Here is a 16,857-nt window from a genome sequence, read left to right as displayed (position 1 = left end):
AAAAGTAGTCTCATATTATCTAGGCCTCTTAGTTTAAATTCAACCTGCCATAGTCTAAAGTCAATTTAGTCGGATCAAGAGATAACCCTAAATGTATCTTTCAAATCGGTGTGCTTATACAGCCTTCCTATGCTAGTGAGTCTACAAAAATAGGCCAACCTACCACGCAGATATTTTTTTTCACTGAAACAATATATTACTTTTTTACCTTTAACACCACAAGTGAATTCCACTGTATCAAAAACAATAGAGTAGGTTACAAACATATCCTGTTTTAATGCAACTAACAAATTAATACACTTTGCTTTTAGCAATCATTACAGAATAAAAATGTAATTACACCTTCGTAAAGATTTTAATATAGCTAATACATGTTTAATGAATTATTTTTTCATTAAAATGCCATGGTGTTGTAGCGAACGTATGGAACGGGAAGCTAATTGGGTCTCTGGAAAGGCAAACACCGTATGCATCGCACCAATAGGGTAAACTCACTTTGTGGAATTTTAATGTGGCTCATTAAACGAGGGCTACACTGCCCCATCCGAAAAGGAAGGTACGTCCCCGTGCTTCGACTAACTTCAGCCTCACGGTGCAATCCGATGGCCCCACGGCCCCCATCCCACTTTTGACACCGATATAGCTAATTTAGGGCGTGGGAAGCGAACCCTGTTCTCTGTGAAAGGCATACACCCTACGCATCTTGCCAATATGTTAACTCGGTGGGAATTGTAACGTGGCTCATATAGCGTGGGTCGCTACAGTATATTACTTATAATTACCTTGGCCAATTAGAAGTTAGTCTAGTTCATCTAGGCTATTTGTTTTGGATTTATCTGGTTCCTCTGTCTGTAACTGCATGCATTCCAAACGGCTTCTGTCTATGACGTGCGTAAACAGGTTTGAGAACCTGTCGGAATTGAATCCAAATGATAACACATTGATACTCAATATGTTGGCGAATATACAAGTGTTGGTCCTACATGTCATGTCGTCGTGTATGTTAACCGAATATTTTATTTAGTATAGTATCAAGAACTTTGTGCTGATGGAGACAATTGTAAATAGTTCATTTAATGCGGGAGAGACCATCCACAGGCACTGAAAGGTGTATCCATGAAACGATCGAGGCGCAAACGTCTTGGTTTTGCTCCTAATGCAACACAGTCCAGGAAATAGGCTCTACTTAGGAGTTAAAGAAGCAATCGGAGTCTTTTCTTATCGTCATCGCTCGTGAGGAATCAAGCTCTTAGGGCATTGAATACTTGGGAGACCGATGACTATCCCTGTGTCACAGTGGTTTCGACTCACTCAATCATATGCACTTCAACATACAGCGCATGCTTTCACCTTTGCGTTCGCCTATTCTTCGGGAGTGCTTCCAGGATATGTTTTGATCACACACTTGCACACAGGTACGTAACTATATTAGATTACATTGATGTTTCGCTTCCGTGTGTTTGGTGAGGGTTCTGAATGGCAGCCGAGTCGAAGAGTAGGAGTTGGAGCAAATACGAACCTATTAACCTACTCGAGACTATATCAAACAAACATAACAAACGTTCCATTATCAATAGTCTGTATCTGTATTAATAACAACATTCGTACGTGGTTTATATCATATGGGTTGGATAGAGCTGCCCTAATATAGGCTACCTTTGCTTTGCTTTGTCATATTCTTGAAATGTGAAGTTGAAAAGGTTGCTCTGTGATCATGCAACATCAAAACCCCAGGGATTAATCCGGTTGGAGGGACGTTATTGGAAGTGCATGGTTGACTAGATTCGTGATTGTTGTTTTTATAATCTTAGTCGATTATTAAATGGTTATTTATTCGACTTTGTTGTTTGTTCCTTACAACAGGCCAGAGACAGAGGAAAGGACATCCGTATTAGGAAGTCCAATGTCCTACACATAGGTCTAATGACACGCGATAGCTGTCATTTAGTTAGAGGAACATGACACACATTTCATGCGTTCATAATAACTGACTTTGAGCTCGCCGACTCAAAAGTCCCAAACATGTTAAATAGCCTACCATCAAAATTAGTTGGAGCTCATTACAAATTCGAGTCTATGGTGGGGGGATGCAAAACATGTGGCGGGGGTGTGGAGTGGAAAGATGCGGGCTGGGTGGGGGTGTCGGAATCAGATAGAGCACAACTTTTGAACGACATGTTGTATTGTCCTTTATAAACTTCAATACACCATTGTAGACGGAGGTCCTATGCTCTATATGGGGAAGCCTAAACAAACAGCTATTCTCCCGTTCTCCTATACATGGAGATGTGTGTGACATTGTGGAAGGAAAGAAAGCAGGAGGGCTGTGACTTAACAATCACAAAGTAGTGTCCACGTAGGGCAAGGGAGCAAAACACACGTCTGCGCACAGATGTCTGGCAGAAACAATTAGGCTACGCTTAGCCTATTCAAACCTTTTTATATATATATATATATTTTTTTTTACATGTATTTACTTATTTGACTGGTTTTATTTACTAGCGGACTACAAAGATTAACATTCGGTAAAGGCTATAGGCACAATACCCAAATCTATTGCCGTATAGGCTAACAAATGAAACATGACGCTCTAAGCCATTTAAGCCAGCTGTAGGTTAGTATGCGATGCATAACGTTGATACAACTTTTCTGTTTTCCTGTTTTTTTTCACCCTCGAGCTGCCTGTACTCCGTTCTCGTTGCAGGGACGTCACGCGGTTGCTCTACATTCTTAGCGCAAGTGACACGAGAGAGGAAGAGAGCCGGTGACAGACAAACAGACAGGGACAGAGAGCATTGAACCTGTACAGTCCTACCGCAACGAGAACAGCGCGAGTAAAATACGCCAGAAACGTGTCATGCAATGTAAATAGTAATTCATAGAATCAAAAGATGAGTGGAACCGGCACTCTCAAAATATAGTGCCCCAAGTAGCCTAGGCCTATTTGGAGTAATTCCCTCATTGCATAACCATACCTCTCCTAAGGGGAAAACGGTTGTCTACTGTCTTACTGAGAAAGGAAGTCGTTAAATACATATTATTGTTCCTGGTTGCAGGTCGGAATGGTATTATAGCCTCAGACAAACGTATTTGACTCCGTGTGAATAGTGTTACTTGATGAGGAATGGGAGTGGTCATTAAATTAGGCTACTATTTCGTTTTATTTGCTTGTGCCCTGATTTGAAGAATGTCATAACATCAAAACATGGCTGTTTTGTTTCGAGGACATTGCAACAATGTATCAGTATAGCAGTGTACTTGTCTGGCTACATTTCGTTAGCAATGTAGCGTAAAATCAGAGTGAGTGAGTGTTTTGAATGACCCTGCATGCTGAAAAAAAAGTTACGATGTAGCTAGAAACTTGAAAGGTGGGAAATAACTTGACATGTTTGATACAACGCAGGCTAATAACAGTGCAGAATGCAGCATTGGGGACAGTGTCGTTAGCCTTCCCACTTGTTTTACAGGATGCAGTTGTTGTTGTCTCTGGCGGCGTCAGGTTTCAGACGTATAAGAAAATTGTATTCACCTTTCAAAAGTCTGCTGATGAAAATCGTTTTTTTTTAGCTAAACAAACTCATCCGTGACATTTGGACATGGTCATAACACATGACGTAGCCTAATTGTATTCTCCCTCAAAACTGAGTAGATAATGAAATTAGAATGATAATCCACTGGAGCGCCACCTGTCGTAATAGGCCTACATATTATTTTCAAATTCATTACAGTAAAAACGTTTCCATCCAACCTTTTAATGCGAGTAAATTACATGTTGCATAAAAACATGTCACGACAGGCCTGATGGAAACATCACATTTGTTGGTAAACTTTCCAAATGTTAACTAAACAAATTATGTTGGCTAGAGCACATGTGAGTGTGCCAATACCGGAGTGGGCACATTAGCTAAATAAAGCAACAACAAAAAATGTGACAAAACCATCAGTAGAGTTGAAAATGCGATGGAAACCCGTTTTAATTTGTATTTTTTATTAGGTACATGGGAATTTAACTGCAAAAGTTATTTTTATGTACACTACTTTTATGTGAACAAACACTTTTATGGTTACTACATGATTCCATGTGTTATTTCATAGTTTTGATGTCTTCACTATTATTCTACAATGTAGAAAATAGTAAAAAATACAGAAAAACCCTTGAATGAGTAGGTGTGTCCAAACCTCTGACTGGTACTGTATATAAACGTTCAGAGACTTGTGATGACATGCATGTGCATGTGGCATCTCCAAATCTCACAAATATAAGTTTAAAGATATGAAAATAGGAACATGGTGGCCAAGTTGAACATGCTTTCTCCATCTTGATTAAATATCTATTTATTTTGAAGATCAACTTTGTAGCAACATACTGTACTGTGATCCAGAACTGATCTTGCTGGGGCTCCAAAAATGCACAGCTTCACATAAGAAAGCCACTGGTGGAAAAGCCTGTCGCACTGAAGTCACACAGTAGCTCATACATGACCCAACAGAGATTTTATTTGATTGGGAAAGGGGGATACCTAGTCAGTTGCTAAACTGAATGCGTTCAACCGAAATGTGTCTTCCGCATTTAACCCAAACCCTCTGAATCAGAGATGTGCGGGGGGCTGCCTTAATAAACATCCACGTCATAGGCATCCAGGGAGCAGTTGTTATTGTCTTGCTCAAGGGCAGAATGGCAGATTTGTCCAACTTGCTGGCTCAGGGAGTTACTGGCCCAACGCTTTTAACCACCAGGCTACCTGCCTTTTACCATCATGCTTTAAAAAAAAAAATCTTGACTCCAAATGAATGAAATTGAAACGTTAGTCTTTCATAAGTAGATTGTGTGCTTACTTTACTTTCCATCTCTTGGCCTATCACACTTCAACTTTACACACTGTACCATGAAATGTCTTTCAAAGACGTTTTGTCATAGATCCCCCTCCCGTTCTCTATCTGTAGGAGTCAAATTAGCGATTTCATTTTTTGAGCAGAAAGTGTTTTATCGGCCTATGTGAAACAATGAGGACAAGGCAGGCCTTTGTGGTGACTGCAATGCATTTTTAACCCATGTGAATGGTGCCTCACATTCCACAGCAGCAGGCCCTAGCTGAATGGCACCAGGCCCTAGCTGAATGGCACCACTAACTCCCTCTGCTGTTTTCATTACTGATTACTCTATTGGGCTCTTTAAACCACACACACACACACACACACACACACACACACACACACACACACACACACACACACACACACACACACACACACACACACACACACACACACACACACACACACACACACACACACACACACACACACACACATCTTACTATATTTTATATCATCACATTATGGAAGATCCATAGAACCCCATTTGGTTATGCTTCTTAATTTCCTGTGTATCCTGTCTCTTTGTCCAGATAACCTGAGGTGCAACTCAACAGCTGTGTGTCTTTTGTTTCCTCCATTTTTGTCTACCCTGCCAACACCTTTATGGGCTAGGTTGATGTGGTAAACACACCACACCTCTACTACATTCTAGGAGATTTAAGATACGTAATGTTGTTGCATAACCTGTATCCAGAATAGAAAATACTTCCTATAGTCTTATATCCATACACACAGTGTTGACTCATTTTTTTATGTGGCTTACTTGGTTTGGATAAAACAGCTAAAACAGCTATTTTTTTTAAATTAAATTAATTTACTGTAATGGAATCTGTACCTGGTGGCTGTCTACAGACAATCCCATAATTGGTTTATCGGCAGACTGATAGGTAGTGGTACCTGGCTGTGTTAGTTTGTGGCCATGGCATTGATTTCAGCTGCACAGTGGGACTCCTCCTGTGAAAGGGCAGTCTCTCTCTGCCAGCTCAGAAAGACTGTGGCTCCTGGATTAAATTATAAATGAGCCCCTCCATAGGAAACTCATTGCTTATGTTCTCAGTATAATCAAAAGGAATGTATTTGGCAAAAAGACTGACTGCAGTACCTTTAAGGCACTGCTGTATCTTCTCTCATCATCACTCCACACAAGAACGCACACACACGCACTCACACAGACACTCACACAGACACACACACAGACACAGACACACACACAGACACAGACACACGTGTTTTCTCCTAATTCTGAGCAAAGGGTAACAGGTGGGTGTGTAATCCCCATATTTGGGTCACGCCTGCAACCCCATGGCTGGATCAATGAAATGCCATGCTACGTAAGCATGGGCTCGATAGTAAGCTATCTAGCAAGATATCTGGCCAAATTAGACCCGAAGAAAATGATTTAGTCATCGTGGGATTAGGGGTTAGAGGAGAGGAGCGGGGTTGGAATGAGGTTGGGGGATTTAACAATGCACATTTGAGACTGCATGGTTAGCTAGTCAAGAGGCTGTGCTATTGTGACGGGGGAACATTTAATATGGTGTATTGGTAACACTTGATAACACACATTCATGAATAAGCATTGAAAAATAACAATTTCATTATTTGTTAGAAGCATTATCAGAAAGTGTAGCTGTTGTGTTTCAGGGACTGTGTTCAGTGAGACTGATTTTGGAACGCTGAATCTGAGATTGAATGAGGAGTTTCAATGGAACATTTGATTGGGGGATTCCCGAGACTGCCTGGTGTGTGTTTAGATTCTTCTTACACATAAATGCTTCCCTTCCATTGAACACATCATGCCTATTCTTGGCCATTCATCTCACATGAGAGAGCGAGAGAGAATGATTGAACAACACCATGTTGATCATGCATCTGCCCCACTCCTGGCGAGTCAATATCTCACCCCCACAGCAGATCACAAATACATTCATAAAACACTACTTTGATTAATACTCACAGTAATTATTTGAATCCCAATCGGTTGTGGTGTGCTGTAGTAAAGGAACATATATCTAATCGATTTTTTTTGCCTGCTCTGTGAACCAATGGTGGCATTGTTGCTCTGATTGCTAAGGGATTAAAGAAGAGAAATAAGATTAGGGAGAAGTAGCCCTGAGCCACGTGGATGCAATCAGGGATTGGAAAGAGACTCTGTGTGTGTGTGTGTGTGTGTGCGCGCTGGGGCGAGCTCATTGTCCAGCCCAGATGTCACTAGCGACTAGCTCACTGGTATTATTGATCCCCTTTTTTATAGACCCACTGCTCAATAGAATAATGGCATTATAAGCAGACATTGTGTTGAATAAGAACAACATGATACAGTAAAAATGACTGTGATGGAACGCTCGCTAATAGAATAATATTGTCTTTGATCAGTTACCTTCTTCCGTTGCCTTTTTATTCAAATTACAAAGGTCATCAAATGAAATTGATTGAATTTGGCCTTTAGCTTTTGAACATGACTTTTCCATAAACAAAGAAAACCTTTTAGTTAAAAGTCCCAGTCGATCAAATGATAATCATCAAATCAATAATAAGTGGGATATGAAGGAGGTCATTGCTCCTGTTTTGTCTACATTAACAGGTAATATGTCCTTGATATATTTGTTTTAGCCTTTGGTATCTCTCTATGCAGATACAGATAAAAACATAGATAACCTATCATCCCATCTGGTAGTGACTGTCTTGACTGCATCAAATCGATGTAAAGAAGCTAGCTACCTAGGCTAATTGATGCTATTCTGTTGCACTTCCCCTTCCTTGTCCACAGCAACTCCATTCAGATGAAACAGCAGCCTACCTGATGGTTGCTACTTGTAGCCTACTCCTTCTCATTTAACTAACTTAATTCTGTCATTTTAATTTCATTTTGCATTGATTAGAGATCTCTCACGTTGGTTGCTACACATGGAGCCACTGGCAGTACCACTTTGATTTGCCAACAATAACAACAAACGTGTGAAATCTCTGTAGGTTTCGCAAGTATTCAAACACTGATGTCCGTTCGGATATTCAACTAACCGTGCCCATCTCTACCTAACACTACTAGTGCCCTAACACTATTCCCCCGACACTGTGCCTTCCACTGGCCATGCCTCTGTGTCTGTCTCTGCTGTGTGACGGAGGCTGTGGCCTTCCTCACGACCTTGTTCATATTTGATGAGCCACCGCGAGTCACTAAGCCCCAGCCGGCTCTAAACACCCAACCGTAAGGTCTGAAGAGAGGAGAGGGTGGAAGGGGTGGAGGGATAGAGGGGTGAAGGGGTGGAGAGATGACGACACTACGAACTTAATCCAAACTCGGGTGTTCTAAAGGTCAACAAAGTGGGGTGGGGGGGTTGGGGCAACGATGGCTTCAGCCTATATCTCATTCAAATCTCGAGAGGTGACCACATAAAAAAATTAAAAAACAACAACGCTGGTTTAAAAACACATGCTACTGTTTTTCTGCCACGAAAGTGGTGCTTCGATTTCCCTTTGAATCCCAGTCGGGCACAGAGCTCGTATACTTGTAAACAAACACGTCATTTAGCTGAGATTTATGTACAGCGGGACAACTAGCTGGCGTGTTATTTTTTTTTGCTGGTCCATGAAATGAACAGCAGGAGATGTTGTGCTGTGAGTGAGGCTGCTTCATGGTGGTTAGTGAATGCTCTTATTAGATTAGATTAGCACGGCATCGTAGGCTGGACAGGCTCACACAAAGACCACACCCAATAGGCACAGTCACACATACAAACAGCCCAGCAGACTCATTGAAGCATATTTAAAGTGGCTATACAGAACTTTTGCCTCTGGGTTGCTCTTGAGCCAAAAGGGGTCCCGTAAAACAGACGGAAATATTGTCAAGAAAATACCTCATTGGAAAGAAAGGGGCATATATTTCCACACCCGTGAGCCAAAACATATATTGTTTACCTAAAACAAAGGATCTGCTTGGTCATCCCTAATATTTGTGGATGACAAATAACTCGAAATAGAACCGAGTTATGTCTCTGCTTTCCACTTAACTTGAGTTCTATGAGGATGATCTAGTTTCTAGATGAAGACACTGGCTAGATGTGTGCTTTGAGAGTGGAACAGGATGGATGTAGGCCTATTTATTGTGCTCTTTGAAGCCTGGTGATGTTCGATGTCTGAATGACTTAGGGAAACAAGCTGGAAATGTCTCTGGGCTACAGCTGATCATTCACCACAGAGGAACTGATCGTTAGCTACTGATGTCAACCTAACCTTGCCATGACGGAGGGCGATATTTCTGTTCCTATTTGTACGGGTGTGTATTGGGTTGTGTGTGTGTGTGTGTGTGAGGGAGGGGTCCTCCAGTAGCCAGGCCCAGCTGTGTTTAAACACATTGCTTCACTAGAAGTGTGTTTCTGTGTGTTTCTGTGTGCCTACGTACGCAAGGGTGTGTCCAAGTAGTACAGAACAGTAGTTCTGCTTTTACTTTTTCTGTAATAAATTGATAATCAATGTTGCTTTCATGCACATTATAGTATACCCCCCCCCCCCCCAAAAAAAAAAACGGAAATGTTCGTTGTGGTTGTGTTCTCTCTTAGTAAGCATCTCTCTCACAAAGCTACTCATGTGGAAAAGCCAGACGGAGGGAGAGATAGTCTAGGATGGTTATTTGATTTCTCTGTCTCTGTCAGCAGCTGTGTCTGCCATTCTCAGAATGAGGGAGAGAGATGGAGGCAGAGAAAGGGAGAAGGAGGGAGTGACAGAGAGCGAGAGAGAGAGAGAATCCATATTTATGCTTATTTATTTTACCTTTTGTACTTTAACTATTTGTACATCGTTACAGCACTATATATAGACATAATATGACACTTTTATTGTTCATTTCATTTTTGTTCATTATCTATTTCACTTGTTTTGGTAATGTAAACATATGTTTCCCATGCCAATGAAGCCCCTTAAATTGAAATTGAAATTCAGAGAGAGAGCGAGCTGTGGAGAAGGGAGACAGGGGCAGACTGGTTTTGAGGTCACTGAGGATGGGGGTGAGGATGATGACTGCCAGAGGCTAATGAACTTGCCCCATAGCCACGTGTGGAGCTGAATGTAAAGCTGGACAGAGGTAGCTACCACATGATCCACTGACTTTGCTGGCCTCTCTCCACTACATCAGCCAAGGCAATGAAACAAAATGAAAGATCGCTGCTTCCTGAGTGGCTGTTCTCTTCCACCCCCCCCATCCTCTCTCTTTGTCTCTGTCCCTGTCCCTCCCTTTCTCTCTTTCTCTCTCTCTCTCTCATTGCTGAAAGGCTGCACTATTGTCCCAAACTAGGCTTAATCAGAGTCTGGGAAACCGACCCTCTATGTTTTCCACCTTACTCTAGGCCAGATTCTGTCTTCTACCCTCTGTCTTCCATGGGCTACTGCTGCCAGCGGCCAGTGTTATCCACTGGGGATGCACGTTTCCCAGCTGCTGCCTCTGTACCTCTCGCCCTGGTTGTAGCTTGGTGGTGTAGTAGCGGTCCAGAGAGGGGAAACCAAAGTCAGGGAGCTCTTAGCAATGACCCCCAACCCCCCACTCGCCCTTCGTCATTGGTCCTTGGTGTTTTTTAAAGACCTAGATCTCCTTGCACTCCCCCGTACGCTCCCCTACCCCGCTGACCTCGGTGTCCTGTTCCCACATTATATCCAGATGTGTGTGTGTCCTGTATATGTGTGTGTGTGGGAGGGAGGGAGGGGCCCCCCAGTAGCCAGGCCCAGACTCAGATTATCTGAAGCCGCTATTAAACACACTCATTCACTAGACTTCTCTGTTGACCCTACGACTGAGAGAAAGGAAGTCAGATGTCATCATGATGAACTGGCTACCATGCCTTCTTACACCACTTTCAATTTACATGTATTTCCATGTATTTCCATTTAAATAAACACTTTACATTTTCCAGGGTCGAGAAGGAACCTGCCAGTAAGTATTTCATTGGACGTTGTATACCATGTGTATATGTATCCTGTACATACGACTAATATATATATATATATATATATATATATATAAGTGTACTCCCTTCATTGTAGTAATCACTTATCTGGCATGACAAGTGGTGAATGGAACTCTTGCTGTCACAATTAATGTCAGACCACTGATAACTTCAAGGATGGGAGAAAGGGTATATTTTTTGAAGTATTCAAACAGGGCCCTGGAGGTATCTAAGCTAGCTTCTCTTAGCTCTACTGGGTTATAACGCTTTAGGAATCACAACAAACACTTTGTCGTGATCTTGTTTTGTTTCTGTGAGGCACTGTAACTCAACTAACTTCAAATAACATGTTGTTTGTCACATGCTTTGTAAACAGAAGGTGTAGACTAACAGTGAAATGCTTACTTACGGCCATTCCCAAAAATGCAAAAATATATATATATTTTTTTTTAATAGAAAAATAATAAATGAGGTATAAATAGAAGTATATCAACACAAGGAATAAATACACAATGTATAACGATAACTTGGCTATATACACAGGTTACCAGTACTGAGTCGATGTGTGGGGGTACGAGGTAATTGAGGTAGATATGTACATATAGGTAGGGATAAAGTTACTAGGCACTGGGATAGATAATAAACAGTAACAGCAGCATATTTGATGAGTCAAAAGAGATTAGTGCAAAAAAGGGTCACTGCAAGTATTCTGGGTAGTTTATTGGTTAACTATCTGACCAACTATTTAGCAGTCTTGTAGCTTGGGTGTAGACGCTCTTCTGTAGCTTAGTATCCGCTTCATCAGACCACTTCCGTATTGAGCGGGTCACTTGTACTTCTTGTTTCAGTTTTTGCTTGTAAGCAGGTATCAGGAGGATAGTTATGATCAGATTTGCCAAAAGGAGGGCGAGGGAGAGCTTGTACGCGTCTTTGTGTGTACAGTGAAGGTGATCTAGAGTTATTTTTCGCCTCCAGTTGGACACGTCACGTGCTGGTAAAAATGAGGTAAAACGGATTTCAGTTTTCCTGCATTAAAGTCACCGGCCACTAGGAGCACCGCCTCTGGGTGAGCATTTTCTTGTTTACTTATGGCCCTATACAGCTCGTTGAGTGTGGTCTTAGTGCCGGCATCGGTTTGTGGTGGTAAATGGACAGGTACGACAAATATTTCCATGAGAATTGTGGAAATTCAGTTGTTTGGTCTCCAGCATTGCTTCAAGTTGGACCTGTGTCACCACAGGAAAACCGTGCCATGCAAAACACTACACTTGTTTTTGCTGAGCCTACATATGAATGGTAATCTAATAGACCTCGGAGATTCAGAGCTCGTTGTCAGAATATTATTGATTAGAGGTGACACAAACACACGGGCACACACACACACACACACACACCACACAGACTCTCTAATACCACTATCTTGCTCGGGAATGATTTTTGTCATGGTATTCCCATAACAAAGTCAACGAGACAGAGGCTCTTTGCTCTTGAGGCTCCTGGCCGTGATAATCTAATCCCTGGCCACAGAACTCTATTTAAAGAGCAAACTAATCTCATCAGATTATACCTTGCCGACTACCACAAAATCACCCAATTCATGCCCCATGGCCGTGGGTGGAGAAATCTGTTCACCGCCATAACCGAGGGAAGCTACAGGAGGGCCGTGTTCATTTGAGCATGAAGCATAACATTTTTTAAAACATTCCCTAACAGAAAACAAAAATGTCTGTTTCATATTGGACAAGTCGAGGTAGTCCCTCCCTGGTTCAGTCTGTCTTCTCCTGTTTGGTGCCTAATGAACACGACCCTCGCTATTAAGGCAGAAAGGGAGTCAGTTTACAGGGGGCTGCAGGCAGGTGTCATTGGCCCAGATAGTGCTAGCGGACAATTGTGATGTGAACACTTGTTTTGTCTGCAGCCTGTTCCGTTGTGCTGCTGTTAGAGTGCTTCTTTGTCTCTGCGAATATTTACAGACAGTGTCACCACCACTACCTTATACTGTATGTCTTCAACTGTCTTCAGCTATGCCAATATGTTATTCTCTCCTCGGTGCTCGTCTATTCTGGTCTAAATCACCTAATTCTGTGCAGTGCAGACATCACTGACATGAGTTCTGTGTAGGCTAGTGTATTGCTCTGTGCAGGGTGCTGTAGCACAGAGCTGCTCTGTGTGTTGTGTTCCACTGTGCAGTCCCATGCTGCTGATTTACACAGAATACACACGCACATGACGCCCTTCTCTGTGCTTATAGACGCATACACTACCGGTCAAAAGTTTTAGAACACCTACTCATTCAAGGGTTTTTCTTAATTTTTTTACGATTTTCTACATTGTAGAATAGTTGTGAAGACGCAATGAAATAACACATATGGAATCATGTAGTAACCAAAAAAGTGTTCAACAAATCAAAATATATTTTATATTTGAGATTCTTCAAATAGCCAGAAGATAGCCCTGTTTGGTAAAAGATGAAGTCCATATTATGACAAGAACAGCTCAAATAAGCAAAGAGAAATGACAGTCCGTCATTACTTTAAGACATGAAGGTCAGTCTATACGGAACATTTCAAGAACTTTGAAAGTTTCTTCAAGTGCAGTCGCAAAAACCATCAAGCGCTATGATGAAACTGGCTCTCATGAGGACTGCCACAAGAATGGAAGATCCAGAGTTAACTGCTACAGAGGATAAGTTCATTCGAATTAGCCGCCTCAGAAATTGCACCCCAAATAAATGCTTCACAGAGTTCAAGTAACAGACACATCTCAACATCAACCTTCCAGTGGAGACTGTGTGAATCAGGCCTTCATGGTCGAATTGCTGCAAAGAAACCACTACTAAAGGACACCAATAATAAGAAGAGACTTGCTTGGGCCAAGAAACACTGAACAGTAGACCGGTGGAAATTTGTCCTTTGGTCTCGAGTCCAAATTGGAGATTTTTGGATCCAACTGCAGTGTCTTTGTGGGTGAACGGATGATCTCTGCATGTGTATTTCCCACTGTAAAGCACGGAGGAGTGGTGGTGTTATGGTGTGGGGGTGCTTTGCTGGTGACACTGTCTGTGATTTATTTAGAATTCAAGGCACAATTAACCAGCATGGCTACCACAGCATTCTGCAGCGATACGCCATCCCATCTGGTTTGGGCTTAGTGGGACTATCATTTGTTTTTCAACAGGATAATGACCCAACACACCTCCAGGCTGTGTAAGGGCTATTTTACCAAGAAGGAGAGTGATGGAGTGCTGCATCAGATGACCTGGCTTTCACCATCCCCCGACCTCAACCAAATTGAGATGGTTTGGAATGAGTCGGACCGCAGAGTGAAGGAAAAGCAGCCTACAAGTGTTCAGCATATGTGGGAACTCCTTCAAGACTGTTGGAAAAGCATTCCAGGTGAAGCTGGTTGAGAGAATGCCAAGATTGTGCAAAGCTGTCATCAAGGCAAAGGGTGGCTATTTGAATCTCAAATATAAAATATATTTAGGTTTGTTTAACACTTTTGGTTACTACATAATTCCATGTGTCATTTCATAGTTTTGCTGTCTTCACTATTATTCTACAATGTAGAAAATAGTAAAAAAAAAATAAGAAAAACCTTTGAATGAGTAGGTGTTCTAATACTTTTGACCGGTAGTGTACGTGTACATAAGACAAACACAGAGACATACAGATGTTTCTCACAGCAGAAAAATAACCCTGCAGCAACAGGCAATGTGAATTATTGTGTGGATTATAATAAATTTACATTTTTGTAGGGGTTGATATATTTTTTGTTAAGGGAAATCAAGTCTGACATTATATATATATATATATATATACACATACTTTTTTTCCCTCCCCAATTTCATGATATCCAATTACGATCTTGTCTCATCGCTGCAACTCCCCAACGGGCTCGGGAGAGGCGAAGGTCAAGTCACGCATCCTCCATTTCCCCATACCGTGCTCTAGCGACACGGAGCGCGATGAGCCAAGTAAAGCCACCCCGGCAAACCCTCCCCTAACCCGGATAACACTGGGCCAATTGCGCACCTCCTTATGGGACTCCTGGTCACGGTTGTGACACAGCCTGGGATTGAACCCAGGTCTGTAGTGACGTCCTTAGACCGCTGTGCCACTCGGGAGGCCCCAAGTCTGACATTTTTTAAGTGGAAATTGCTAACTTTAGAAGCTTTTTTAAACCTTGAATACACTACACCCCTCAAATGCAAATATGGACCTCGAAGCCAGTGCCATTGCGCTTTTTCATTATTCCCTTGTATTCAGGAACTGATTTACACCTGGGACACCAGGTGGATGCAATTAATTATCAGGTACCACAGAAAACCAGCATTCTCCAGACCTCGTAGGGTAAGAGTTGAATACCGTTGCACTACATGTTTGTATTTCCTGCAACAACTGGGGGATCAAATTAAGAACGTACACCTGTACAGGTCTTTTTGATGTTTCCATCAGTAGTGCATCCTCACACAGCTACAGTATATACAGTTGAAGTCTGAAGTTTACATACACTTAGATTGGAGTCATTTAAACAAATTTTTCAACCACTCCACACATTTCTTGTTAACAAACTATAGTTTTGGCAAGTCGGTTATGACATCTACTTTTTGCATGACACACGTCATTTTTCCAGCAATTGTTTACAGACAGATTATTTCACTTATAATTCACTGTATCACAATTCCAGTGGGTCAGAAGTTAACATAAACTAAGTTGACTGTGCCTTTAAACAGCTTGGAAAATTCCAGAAAATTATGTTATGGCTTCAGAAGCTTCTGATAGGCTAATTGACATAATTTGAGTCAATTGGAGGTGTATCTGTGGATGTATTTCAAGGCCTACCTTCAAACTCAGTGCCTCTTTTCTTGAAGTCATTGGAAAATCAAAATAAATCAGCCAAGACCTCAGAAAAGAATTGTAGACCTCCACAAGTCTGGTTCATCCTTGGGAGCAATTTACAAACGCCTGAAGGTACCACGTTCATCTGTACAAACAATAGTACGCAAGTATTAACACCATGGGGCCACGCAGCCGTCATACCGCTCAGGAAGGAGACGTGTTCTGTCTCCTAGAGATGAACGTACTTTGGTGCGAAAAGAGCAAATCGATCCCAGAACAACAGCAATGGACTTTGTGAAGATGATGGAGGAAACAGGTACAAAGTATCTATATCCACAGTAAAACGAGTCCTATATCGACATAATCTGAAAGGCCGCTCAGCAAGGAAGAAACCACTACTCCAAAACCGCCATAAAAAAGCCAGACTACGGTTTGCAACTGCACATGGGGACAAAGATCGTACTTTTTGAAAAAATGTCCTCTGGTCTGATGAAACAAAAATAGAACTGTTTGGCCGTACTGACCATTATTATGTTTGGAGGAAAAAGGGGAAGCTTGCAAGCCGAAGAACACCATCCCAACCGTAAAGCATGGGGGTGGCAGCATCATGTTGCGGGGGTGCTTTGCTGCAGGAGGGACTGGTGCACTTCACAAAATAGATGACATCATGAGGATGGAAAATTATGTGGATATATTGAAGCAACATCTCAAGACATCAGTCAGGAAGTTAAACCTTGGTCGCAAATGGGTCTTCCAAATGGACAATGACCCCAAGCATACTTGCAAAATGGCTTGAGGACAACAAAGTCAAGGTATTGGAGTGGCCATCACAAAGCCCTGACCTCAATCCTATAGAAAATTTGTGGGTATAACTGAAAAAGCGTGTGCGAGCAAGGAGGCCTACAAACCTGACTCAGTTACACCAGCTCTGTCAGGAGGAATGGGCCAAAATGCACCCAACTTATTGTGGGAAGCATGTGGAAGGCTACTCGAAACGTTTGACCCAAGTTAAACAATTTAAAGGCAATGCTACCAAATACTAATTGAGTGTATGTAAACTTCTGACCCACTAGGAATGTGATGAAAGGAATACAAGCTGAAATAAATCATTCTCTCTACTATTATTCTGACATTTCACATTCTTAAAATGAAGTGGTGATCCTAACTGACCTAAAACAGGGATTTTTTCCTCGGATGAAATG

The 16,857-nt window shown here is 41.9% G+C and overlaps 1 protein-coding gene across 2 annotated transcripts in view; it reads left to right on the top strand.

The window, feature by feature from the left end:
* Positions 1-807: 807 nt before the first annotated feature.
* The window catches only part of LOC139564043 (zinc finger protein 516-like), a 63,200-nt gene continuing 47,150 nt past the window's right edge, over positions 808-16,857 (top strand). The window contains exon 1 of one of the 2 annotated variants that reach the window (XM_071383240.1): positions 808-1,415. The gene's annotated coding sequence lies outside the window, so the exon portion shown is untranslated. The remainder of the gene's footprint in view (positions 1,416-16,857) is intronic. The other variant, XM_071383241.1, reaches the window with a different exon arrangement.

The sequence above is a fragment of the Salvelinus alpinus genome, chromosome 35 (assembly GCF_045679555.1).
Source record: "Salvelinus alpinus chromosome 35, SLU_Salpinus.1, whole genome shotgun sequence".
Lineage (NCBI taxonomy): Eukaryota > Metazoa > Chordata > Actinopteri > Salmoniformes > Salmonidae > Salvelinus > Salvelinus alpinus.
The sequence above is the reverse complement of the archived record's forward strand: the minus strand, read 5'-3'. Positions and strand labels throughout refer to the sequence as shown.